This window comes from Littorina saxatilis, linkage group LG2, assembly GCF_037325665.1.
Source record: "Littorina saxatilis isolate snail1 linkage group LG2, US_GU_Lsax_2.0, whole genome shotgun sequence".
Lineage (NCBI taxonomy): Eukaryota > Metazoa > Mollusca > Gastropoda > Littorinimorpha > Littorinidae > Littorina > Littorina saxatilis.
This window is the reverse complement of record NC_090246.1, coordinates 82,427,333-82,440,169: the sequence shown is the minus strand read 5'-3', so window position 1 is coordinate 82,440,169 and position 12,837 is coordinate 82,427,333. Positions and strand designations below refer to the sequence as shown.

The following is a 12,837-nucleotide window of genomic DNA, read 5'->3' as shown; positions in this document are numbered from 1 at the left end:
CTCCGACGGATCGTCAGGCACTGAGTGTGAGTGACTGTGACTCGCCTTACCATGCCGCCGCCTTGCCCGGAGTGGTGTCTCTTCACGTCGGGCCCTTGCCCCAGTCTCCTGGAAGCGGGACGTTGGCCGGGCTGCCGTGTGTAACGGGACACTGCTGTACCTTGTCGTACTGTGTGTGTTAACACGCGTTTCGTGTCACGCGTGTTGCTAGCAGTGCGAGTTCCAGCGTACAGCGAGTGAGTGAACAGCTGGGGCGGGAGACAGCTGGCGTAGTAGTACTGCCAGTGTGCGTGATGCATGGTGCAGACAATGTGCAACGACAGGTACAAACACGCACACACACACACGCGCGCGCGCGCGCGCACGCACACACACTCACACATACACACACTTCTCATCTCTGTAGTAAGCCAGGTGCGTGTGACAGGTCTCGTGTGACCCGTGTCGCCAGCTGAGAGGTAATCTCGAACTATCATATCTAACCTTGCTGCGCTTGTTTTCAACCAGTCAGGACCTTGATTACTTGCAGCTACAGTCGCGAGCCTGCATCGACCCTCATACCAGACAGTCTGTTCGTATGATGTGAATCGAAGTTTTGGATTTCTCGTTGCCTGTGGAGATTGTACGTCATCGCTGTGGTGGACTTTGCTCAGATTTGCATTAGTGACGGAGTGGGGGAATCTGTGGCGGTGAGTAAGAACGTCACAAGTGGTTACTTGCCCGAGCCGCGCTAGTCGCCAAGCGGGCATCTATTATTCATTGATTTGTGGTGCTGTGTGTGAGTTAGTAGCCGTGCACTGATCATCAGCGTGTCGCTGTGTGCAGTGCTATTACCTGAGTGACGATATAACCTTCGTGGTTGAAAACGACGTTAAACACCAAATAAACAAACAAACCTGAGTGACTGGGAGACCCAGGTAATGGTCGCCTCCCGTCCTCGCGTCTTCTGTCATGTCTTGATAGATCGTGCATGCTTCGTATCGTGACTCCACTGTTTGACCAACACGGGGCACCAAGAGGTCCGTGAGGAGACCCATTCCGGGAGTCCATCGTGTTCCTTCTGTCCTGGAGACAGCCGTGCATAACTTGACTGATACAGTCTTCCCGCTGCCAGAGAGAGGGAGAGAGAGCAGCCTGCAAGCAATAGTGTCGTCTGCTATTGATGTGAGGCAGCCAGAGTGGTGTGCCCCTGCTCGCTGTGTCATGGCGGCGGGAGAGACGGGCAGGGAGAGCAATAGCCAAGTCTGGCATCACAGCCACCGGGGGGGGAACAGGACCCTCCCTCGTGCGTCTTCCTCCTTCTCCGGGGTACACGACGAGTAGTTGACGGACAGGTAGAAACCAGTGTGTTCATCTCGAAGTTCCGTGGCTACAGCCGCTCAGCTTTGCAAGGCATGGACTATTATTCTCAGGGTGTCTAATTTTGGGTCACCGATGACCGTCTTTGCACGTTACATAAATTATCTGATTGGTGCACAAGGAAAAGCGTGGTGTTTTCTTGGCCAGATTTGGATTTGACTGTTCAGTGGAAGTGTTGATGGGATTTAATCTGTTTATTGTGTTACCTGGGCATGCTGATTATGTGCCAGTCGCCACGAACCGCTGATCAAAGTATTCAATGTAGACAAAACAAGGATGCACTCATTGGGTGCTGAGGCTGTTTCATCTGTGTAAGGAAAGATAGAGACGTTCAGTTTCTGTCAAAGCGTTTTCCTTTTTTTAATGCATTTAGGGATGTGCCTCTTCCAGTTTAGATGAATTAATTACTCAATTAGTCCTAGATACTTAGCCGCTTCCTCCCATCACCGTCACTGTCACATTACTTTTCTTCTGACCGAAAATATCGCTCAACCCTCAAAACCAATAGAAAGAAATAGTGAACTACATTTTTACACAGGACAAGACACCCGTGTTTTTCATTTTTTTCATTGGGTGATCTTATTTCATGCAAATTTGAGGTTTATTTCTTTTTTTGCACTGCACATGGGAAGGTGAGAAAGGCCTGCAGTTTAAACCTGTTTATCGCAGCGGTTTCAAGCTGTAACTGACAAGGCAGGAATAATAGTGTCAGATCGCACCAGGCAGCTGATGATAACAAGAAAAAAAACTTTGGGACACTCAAAACTAGGCATGCACAATATACTGATATAACGGCGTGTATAGAGAGGAAGAAAGTTAACTGGAAGAAAACTCGAGAAAAGAAAAGTTCACGATGTGTGAGACACTGAAAACCTGGTGTGGATACTCAGGTGAGATAAACTTCGACACCTAAGCCTTGGGCACCGACATTGTTCTTTTCCTCTTTTTCACAGTAACTGAGTGTTTGATGCGAAATAGTAACACGCTTTTAATTTGAAACAGTGATAAATCCGTACGTAACAGGAGTTTATCGATCAGCTTTAGATAAGATGTAGGTTAAGTTTTTTTTTTCCTTTTCCCGTAAACGGTAGCACACTTTTGAGTTTGACAAGGATAACTACGTACGTAGCAGACTGTCACAACCAGCATTAAATGTTGTTGAGATGTATTAATCCTGTTTCTGTAAATGAACGCTTCTGATTCGCGACAGAGTGTCACAGTGAGATCTTAGTGAAGCATTTTTCATTGAGGAACAGTGTTGGTTTTATCGACTGAAAGAAGTTCACGAGTCAAACAGTATATTCATATCGACTCCAAGCACCATTTCCGTGTTTGTTTAGTCGGAATGTTTAAGCTGTGTATTAACTGCAATAAAAATTCTACCTTTGCTCAAGGCAGCAAGTAGTTTGTGAAGGTTACTATTAGCATTAAAACTGTTTAATTTGATTAGGTGAATCTACCGCCATCGGTACAACCAACGACCTTGCTGTCGGGGCATACAACCGTGCATTCGGGTAGTTTTTATCTTGGAACCCAACCTGCTGATAAAACATACACGTGGGAGTATTTGTGTGTACAAGTTCATTGTATAGAAGTGTAGTACGGTTGTCCTGTACGCGAACTCGGAACAACTATCCCGGTCGATAGCATTTTGACAGTCGGACGCCGTCAGACTGCTTTTAGCGCTCGTGCAAAAAACTACAGTTCAGTGACCTAGATTGAATCGATACGGCGCTGTGCGGATATTTCCCCCAGCCTGGTTAGTGGTAACTGTCATGTACACTTTTCACTTTGCGGTTGGAACTGGTTATGATCGGTGTCACTTGAACGACGTTCCCTTGCTTAAACGCTCTCTCATGTACAGAAGGTCAGACATGCCCCACAAAAAAAAAGGCTTGGCGCCATTCAGACCGTAGATGTACGGATATTTCCCCAGCTAATCGTTATGTGGTTACTTGAAGCTGTGGTCGATCTTGGCTTAGCTGAGGTCAGTTTGATCTAATAACATTTGTAAAAGTAAGACCCATCCATGCGGGCATATTTATATATAGTCGGGATTGACGACTATAAGTGTTTAGACGTGTGAGAGGTGTGCCCTTTTTTCACAGCCGACACAAGGTAAACAGCAATTTCTTCTCTCACAGTGTGAACGAAAAGTTGGATTGTATGTCTGTCAACACTTCTCATCGTTCCAGCAACTTGAGCTGCAACGTGTCTTATAACATGTAAGCGTGACAGAATGTGTCAGGCATGCAACAGTTACAGTGTTCTTTTGGGACAACAGTCTGTCTGGATTACGCCAGCTGCCTAACTGATTTTTTTTCCCCCGATCTCTACAACGTTTTTTTCAGTTGTCCTTCTTCTTCTATATACATTACGTTTATCCCAGAATAGTATGCATGCCTAGCTTTGAGTGTCCCAATGCATATTACACACCAAGAAAACCCTAAACGTAGGACCTTCTTTTCCCTATAAAATCATGTTTCCCCAGATTTCCCCCATACATTCTGTTAGCCTAAATAATTATTCATTTGAAGACTCAGCTTCGTTTAAGACGTACTTTTCTCGGATGTTGGTTTAGGTCTAAAACGAGAGGAACCTCTGCATAAACCAGGCTTAGATTTCACGGGGTGATTATCCTTTGAAATTGTCTTTGTTTCTGTTAATGCGGTTTGCAATATGTGTTAATTACTAGTTATTGTGTACTGGACAATTATGGAGTGTCTGCCGAAAAAAGGTTAATGAGCAAAGAACTTCCCGTTGGTTCGCGTAGCATCTCGTCATTAGCGTTTAAATTAAGCTATGGTACAGATTATTATACTGCTTTTGGTTTAATCAAGGTTTTATTCATTTTGAACATGGACAAACAAGCTCAACTACTGGTTTTAATTGGAACGTTGTCCATTGGACGGTAATTCGTGCATGGTTTTCGCCAATTATGTCATCTAGGAGAAAAGCAAAATCTGTTATAATTTTGACCCAGTTTGCTATTATTGATAGGATTAATTTGATCAAGGGACAACATTTCTCTCACGTAGGTCTACGTCTAATGCGGTTGCAAAAAAACTTCGCTATTTCCAGAAGTAAGTGAAATTTGATGAGCGATAACAAAAAAAATTTCATTTGTACCATTAATCTTGGCCTTTTAGGTGCAGCATACCGTTATTTTTTGCCCAGTACGAGCAGAAATAGCAGAGAGGAGACGGGTCTGTAAACGGTGGAAGAAGCGACAGCCCCTTATCGTCACTAAAAAGAGAGAACCTGGGATTGTTTAGTGATGCATCCCGATCAAGAGGCGTTCATACCTGGGTGGTCTCGTCTCATCTACTGTTTTTCTCCTCTTCTTCTTCTGTTGGCTTGTCTGGGCCTGATAATCATGCTACACAGCCATCAGCGACTGAATAGACAGTCTGTACTTTTGCGTGGCCTTCGCTCATATATGGGTTTAAGAGGTAGAGGCAGCTTGCATCTCTTGAGATGGAATAGAAAGGATTAGTTTGGCTTGAGAACAGCGTGGCAGCTGTGCTGCTGTGGGTAATCAGCGGACTGATTGTGAGGAGGTATCGTGGATAATTACAGTGGAAGATATTTGCAGGGCATAAACTAGAGAATGTTTGTCTGCACAGAGCATAAAGTGAGCATATTTTAGTCGGCATAGAGGATTTAGTCTGCGCTCGCACACACACGTGGATGTAGTTTTTGTCACCTTGGCGTCTATCCGAATATCACAGAAGACAGAAAAAACGTTCTGTTGGCGAACTGCCGGTTTTGTCGCGAAAATATCCTTTCTTATGTTGTTACGTAGATCACGTTGAACAGACACAAAAGTTATGTACACACACAAAAAAGAAGCTAGAAGGCTTAATTCCTCAAACGGAAGTCCAAACCCATTCTACCGTTCTATCAAACACGAGCACAATATAGTGCATACGATCGCAAGAATTTGAAACTAAAAGAGAGCAAGAAACTCGGGAATGTAAACATATACACTCGCTAGGGAGAATAGGGTACAAATCCGCATAAGCTTTTCAATGTAGAGTTAAGACCTCTCACTCGGTCGGCTGTGAAGGGTGAGAGATATCAGTCTGGTGTTGGCGGCCCACCAATAGGTAAACCTCTGTAGGCCAGGAGATAATCGTTATTCCATGTGAGAGATATAATTCTATATCGTTAGACATTTCCTTCCTCCTTGACACAAATATCATGACGATACACACTGGGATGAGATTGCGCGTAGTTATATTTAGTCAAGTTTTGACTAAATATTTTAACATCGAGGGGGAATCGAAACGAGGGTCGTGGTGTATGTGCGTCTGTCTGTGTGTGTGTGTGTGTGTGTAGAGCGATTCAGACTAAACTACTGGACCGATCTTTATGAAATTTGACATGAGAGTTCCTGGGTATGAAATCCCCGAACGTTTTTTTCATTTTTTTGATAAATGTCTTTGATGACGTCATATCCGGCTTTTCGTGAAAGTTGAGGCGGCACTGTCACGCCCTCATTTTTCAACCAAATTGGTTGAAATTTTGGTCAAGTAATCTTCGACGAAGCCCGGGGTTCGGTATTGCATTTCAGCTTGGTGGCTTAAAAATTAATTAATGACTTTGGTCATTAAAAATCTGAAAATTGTAAAAAAAAATAAAAATTTATAAAACGATCCAAATTTACGTTTATCTTATTCTCCATCATTTGCTGATTCCAAAAACATATAAATATGTTATATTCGGATTAAAAACAAGCTCTGAAAATTAAATATATAAAAATTATTATCAAAATTTTTTTTTCGAAATCAATTCAAAAACACTTTCATCTTATTCCTTGTCGGTTCCTGATTCCAAAAATATATAGATATGATATGTTTGGATTAAAAACACGCTCAGAAAGTTAAAACGAAGAGAGGTACAGAAAAGCGTGCTATCCTTCTTAGCGCAACGAATACCCCGCTCTTCTTGTCAATTCCACGGGCACTGCCTTTGCCACGGGCGGTGGAGTGACGATGCTACGAGTATACGGTCTTGCTGCGTTGCGTTGCGTTCAGTTTCATTCTGTGAGTTCGACAGCTACTTGACTAAATATTGTATTTTCGCCTTACGCGACTTGTTTTTGGTTTGGTTTGGTTTGTTTGTCTTTTTGTCTATAAATGACTCACTGCGCAGTCACTACGTTATTACCACAAGTATTGTCAGAAAAACCCACCACAAAACATTTTGCGACTGGTTTTGTGAGATAAGGAGAAAATAATTGTTCTGCAGAATTATGGAATGCAGTGAAGGTCTTACTAACAGTCTGGTTGGCGACCATCCAGATACGAATAGGTAAAGCGCCGGAGTCGGGAAGATGACAGTCTTCTTCTTCTTCTTCGTTCATGGGCTTAGACTCCCACGCTCACTCATGATTTTAGCACGAGTGGATTTTTACGTGTATGACCGTTTATACCCCGCCATTCAGGCAGCATACGCCGATTTCGGGGGATGGAAGATGACGGTTATTACGTGTGAGAGACACGACACTCGTTGCATATATCCTCATTGACACACATATCGCAATAACTGCGTCGTGGTAAAAGTGCAATACAGTCTCGTGTTTATTTTATTTTGCGTTATTTTATCTCTCTCCAGTTATCTATTCTGTATATATCTAGAACTCAGGGAGATTTTGTAACTTACAACTAAGAAGTTGTACATCCAGCAAAATGCCCCCCCCCCCCCCCCCCCTGCCCTTAATAAAACAAACCAACAAACTAAAAACCGCAACCTCGGATGACGTAAGCGATAAGGGCTTCCGCGTCGGATTGGAGTGGGTGAATAACGACAGTTTGAAGTCTTATCTCGTGGCACCATCACACAGCGCGCCTAGTACCCCACCTTATAGCACTCCCGGCAAAGGTACACTCCGCGCCAACTGTTTCTATTCCTCGAAACTCTTTCTGTCTCCACCTATAGGCTAAACAATATCATGTAGCAAAGCCTGTAATGTTGGCATGCGTTTGAATTACAGAACATTTTGCTTTCACTAGCACTAAAAAAACAAAAGTAAAAAAAACTACAATAATGTTTTTCTTTATTCTAAAAACAAAGGCAATATATGGTACGGACGAGCGTCGATAGGCAACCAGCTTAAATGTTTTTGATGCAAATAGGGAATACTTTGCTAAATTCAATTCGTAACTCGCATAATTATGCCAATGCGCAACATTAATTCAGTACAAATGGAGAAATTTTTGTTTAACTCTGCACAGGAAGCACCAAGGCTGTTGATTTTTGGTATGTGTCCAAGTTGACGGGTGCTCTTATCCCACGCGAGAGCGAGGGCGGTTCTACGGTGATTTACCTAATGGAAAAGAAAGGTATCTTTAAATAAGCAAAACATTCCATTGCTGGAAAGCAAGACGAGTGTGTTCGCACCGTTGTTGACTTGTCAGTCAGGCAGGTAGGATGGTTCGTGGCAATTGGCACAATGCTCTCTCTCTCTCTCTGGTCTGACAGCCATCCAGCTACTGAAGTACTGTAACATTCTGCTAGTTCTGTTGTTGTTTGCTTTCCAACTGTACGTGTCTTTTGGTAGAGATCGCTGTGTACGCCCTCCGAGCTACATAAATACTTAACATGCTGCTATAGTTCTTCTGTTGTTCTTTACTTTCCAACTCTACATGTCATTTGGTAGGGGTTGCTGTGAACGGTCGAGTCGCGCATATTTTCTGCCTTTGTTGCAAAAAGAAAACAGAGGTAGATTATTAAAATAACTTTTTTAGTTCAGACACACGTAAACGAGTTAATGATTAAAAAGTAGATTAATTTATACAGTACACAAAATTAATTTTTTTTTTTTAACAAAATGGATTAAACGAGAACCTTCTATAGTCGACAGGAAAATGATCGTGTTTTGCAGAGGTCGTTTTTGGCGTAGGAACTGGCGAGAATATTTTTCTTGGCATATTACAATGGCTTCTGCATAACTCTTCCTGACATGATGTTGGAATCATGCAGAAGTTACTGTAATTGCAAGTGAAATGCCTTTCTCGTGTAAAGTCGTGCGAACAGTAGCGTGTTTTGATAGTGAACAATACCCTTTGGGACTCACTTTCCCTGCAGGACGGTTGAGGTGCTTCTGAAGCTAAGGACTTGGCGAAACAACCCGCCCCAAGTCAAAGCGGACAGTTATGAAACACTGCGTGCAAAGTCAAAGGTGACTATGATATGCTGCCATTGTGATTGATAAATATCTCCACCTTTTGCCCAAGGTGGCTGTAATGTGCTGTGACTTGTGAAAGCTTGGCCCTCCGGACACAGATTGTCTACCCCTGGTGGATTTGTTCTCCACACCGGCACTCCCGTTAGTTCAACCCGTGATTATCTGTGGACTGAAGACTGCTGTTGTGGAGAAGTTTCAGTTTGATGTTTCGCTTGACCAAAGCTGACAAGGCTGATAAAAACGTGGACGAGCTTATCTCCATCTGGCAACAACCAGAGGTGAACGCTTCCCTAAAGGTCCTCCACGCACTCTCAGGTCTCTGCGGTTCTACTACCCATGACGTTTCCTCCTCACCTCTACCTTTGCCAAACTGCTGAACGGCTCTACTCGCTGATTCAATTAGGCAACAATTCTCTGGAGGGAGTTGCCGAAAAGCGCCTTTCAAGTTGAAAATCTTCGAAACTGAAGTGAAGCGACGGAGAGAAATTGGCGGGTAGCTTAGATCTCCGCCAGCTTGGCTTGGAGGCGGAGTGTGATGAATGGGGGTGTAACTGGAGAAATCCCTCGTTTCCTCTGTGTAAGACTCAACCGTGAACTGCAACACGGAACGGTATTCAGGCCAAGACTCATTCCTTCAACTGGGAACTTTCTAGGAACCTTTTAATTGTTTGACAGTTTGGAAATGATTCTGTGTGTGGATGCTGGTGACTTTTGTACCTGCATTCTCCTCAGAGAGAACAAGGAATCCTACACGATACTGCTTTATGTGTTCCGGAGTTGTGTTCAGAAAGTATTAGGGGTTAGCGGTGCGTGAAGACTAAAACGATCAAACCATCGTAGAATACGTTACCTGATTTAGTGAGACGCACTTCCGAGTGACACTGTTCGTGTTCCTCTAGCCGGGTCTGAAAATTGCAGCCTTCAGTGGGGATCAGCAGACGCATGTGACCTTAGATGCATGTGTGTGTGTTCCTGTTACACCTCTGCGTCTACACGACTGAACGTTCAGCTCCTTATTCTGTGTAGAGAACGGGGAGTGTTGAGAAGAGATTCTACCTGACATTGCGTCTTCGTAGTGCCACTACCTCGTAACGCCTTTTCTGCATCTTATACATTTCCTACTTTCGTGACGGTCCACAGACGTCAGGAGTGACGACGATGTAGTCCTTTGAGAAAAACGCCGCATAGCATCACAAAAACGCTCAGATCTTGCCAGAAAAGGCGAGATCGACCTTCCAAAGACATCAGGCCACCCCTACCCCCCACCCCTCCACCCCCTTGACCTTGACGCCAGCAGAGGGTGTGAGTGCCGTGTATCTCAGGGTGAGGCAGGAGCATGCCCGGGGTGTCCCCCATGTCTCAAGAGTCGTGGAAACAGGTTCGCTTCGACGTGATGACGGGCCGGCGTCGCAAGAAGTCGCGCCACAAGCTGCCCACCATCTCCAGGCTGTGCTCGTGCATGACCGGCGTCTCGGACGACTTCCCCGAGAGCTCCAGGCCATACGAGCGAAAGGTCCGGTTGGTTTAAACTACATTTCATTTATGTACACACACACACACACACACACACACACACACACACACACACACACACACACACACACACACACACACACACGCACGCACTCACACACACACACACACATGACAATACAGCAACAATCATACCAAGAAACACGACAGGGTTAAACTTTAGCCTATATAAAGTGCTCATCATATAATCATACCTATCATTTCATGGCCGGCGCGTCTGACGACTTCCCAGAGAGCTCCAGGCCCTACGAGCGAAAGGTCCGGGTGGTTTATTCACGTACACGCACACATGGCAATACAGCAACATGCATGCTTACCAAGAAGCACAACCGAAAAATAACTGTCGACAAGGACATGGTGTCCAACTTACGTTGATTATTTTACGGCAGGTCAGCGCGTCTGACCAGATGTATACATGGGTGTGGCTACATGGGTAGAAGGGTGCGGTCGGACATGAACGTGGGTTTGTGAACAGAGACAGTTGGGAAGAAAGTTGTGAATGGGTGTCCATGATGACAAACCGACCAATATGTCGGACCACGATGCATGGACGCCGACGATTTCTCTGCAAGAGAATTTTTGCTTTTGAAGTTCACCCGTGTTTGTCTTCGGGGTTTTTCATCCGTGGTGGTGGTGGTGGTGGGTTTTTGTTGTTGGTGGTGTTGCTGTTAGTCCCACAAATTCACCTCACTGTCATCTCTCTCTTTTTGTTCCATCATCACCACTAGTGGGTTGCATACATTTTCAGCAAAAAACTGACTCCGCAGTCCAGGTGTGACCATGAACGGACTTGACACAGGTAAGTGACATCGTGACGTATGTGTGCTTTCAACGAAAAAATTAAGACATGGTTTCTCACCTGCCAATCTTCGGGAAAGGACAGAACTTTCGTTCATTTGGGAAATAAACGAAACGCGCGTCAAAACCCCGCCAGTTTCATCTACCCAAGGATTCACTTGTCGCGCCGATTTGTACGCAGGGTGAAACACCTTTTGATTTCCCTTCTCGTCTCAACCCGAGCGTGTCTATACTGATTAGTAGACAGCAAACTAATTTTGTGCCCAAGATACGTCTTTGTGGCCAAGATCTGGGACTTTGGTGTTTGCCATCAGTGTTGCTTTCTCTGCGTCTTTGTCCACCTCCAGGCAGATGTTTCCTGCTAATCAGTCAATGCGTGGCAGCCTACCAAGGCTAAGATCTTCCGGTCGCTGCTTCTTGGCTCTTCATGAATTGTCTCTCCTGCTTCTGCGACTGACAATCTTCTGCGTGTAACCCGTATGAATGTTTTGCTGAATTAATTCATCAGATCGACATGGGTTCGTGTTACAAAATACCTTCCCTAGGGAGCAGTTCTGCTCGCCATCTCAAAGCTTGAACATGACATGACAGTTGGACATACGCCAAAAATCAACATCCTGACTGGACTGCTTCTTGTGCAGAGTTTAAATTTGTGTATGAATTAACTCCTTGACACACACTGGTGGCTTTAAATAAAATTAATTCATGAACAATTTGTCACTCTTCACAGAAAACATTTACGCTGTCGTTGTTTGTTAAATTGTAAATGGAGAGATGGTCTTATCCCACAAAAAACGTCTGACAATATCGGAGATGGTGACCCGAACTGTTTTGACGGGACGGACTGCGCGTTAAAGCTGTGGTCTATTTATGACTTTCCGGGCCTACGAGGTTGAAAAATAGAGATACAATCATGTACAGAATTCTGTACAGCAAACGCTACCCGAAACTCCACCTATACGGCGTGTATGACCTTGAGAGCTTCAGTCAACGCTTGAATTTTGCAGGGATAACATCCGGTTTGCTCTCTCAAGACTGATCATATTTTTATCTTCAAGAGAGATCAAGGGGAAAAAATAAACGTCCCGGCGAAGATTCGAACTCTCGACCTCGAGACTTCGTGTCTCATGTCCTAACCACGAGGCTACTGCGCCAATTGAGAAAAAGAAGGAAAAACATTGATATAAATTCATGTTATGTTATTCTTGAAGCAGCATGATTTATATCTCTATCCGTCCATTGTTCAGAAGTGAATACATGTATAACCATTTCTTAGATGTCTGTTTTCAACTGCACAGAGCTTTGGAGAGATTCAATTACTGTTCTTGTCATTTTTCTTGAATGTTGTAAATAGAGATATCGCAGCTATTTGCATGGCGCGAATGTCGTGTAGCATGACGGTGTAAACATGTACTGCGATTTCGTGAATCATGTTTGCAAATAAAGGCAAATTTTAATGGCAATTTTAACGTTTTTGCAACACATGAATGGTAATTCAAGTGTAGAATGATATAAAATGATTAATTTTTACATTTAGTCAAGTTTTGACTAAATGTTTTAACATAGAGGGGGGAATCGAGACGAGGGTCGTGGTGTGTGTGTGTGTGTGTGTGTGTGTGTGTGTGTGTGTGTGTGTGTCTGTGTGTCTGTGTGTAGAGCGATTCAGAGTAAACTACTGGACCGATCTTTATGAAATTTGACATGAGAGTTCCTGGGTATGATATCCCCAGATGTTTTTTCTTTTTTTCGATAAATGTTTTTGACTCACATGCGAAGCAAAAGTGAGTCTATGTACTCACCCGAGTCGTCCGTCCGGACGTCCGGAAACTTTAACGTTGGATATTTCTTGGACACTATTCAGTCTATCAGTACCAAATTTGGCAAGATGGTGTATGATGACAAGGCCCCAAAAAACATACATAGCATCTTGACCTTGCTTCAAGGTCAAGGTCGCA

General features: G+C 44.1%; 1 protein-coding gene and 1 long non-coding RNA gene across 3 annotated transcripts in view; one reads left to right on the top strand and one right to left on the bottom strand.

Moving 5' to 3' along the window:
* Positions 1–12,837, top strand: part of LOC138959910 (triple functional domain protein-like) — a 243,912-nt gene that overhangs the window by 173,668 nt on the left and 57,407 nt on the right. The window lies entirely within an intron of this gene.
* The window catches only part of LOC138959914 (uncharacterized), a 194,090-nt gene that overhangs the window by 180,654 nt on the left and 599 nt on the right, over positions 1–12,837 (bottom strand). The gene's annotated exons all lie outside the window — the stretch shown is intronic.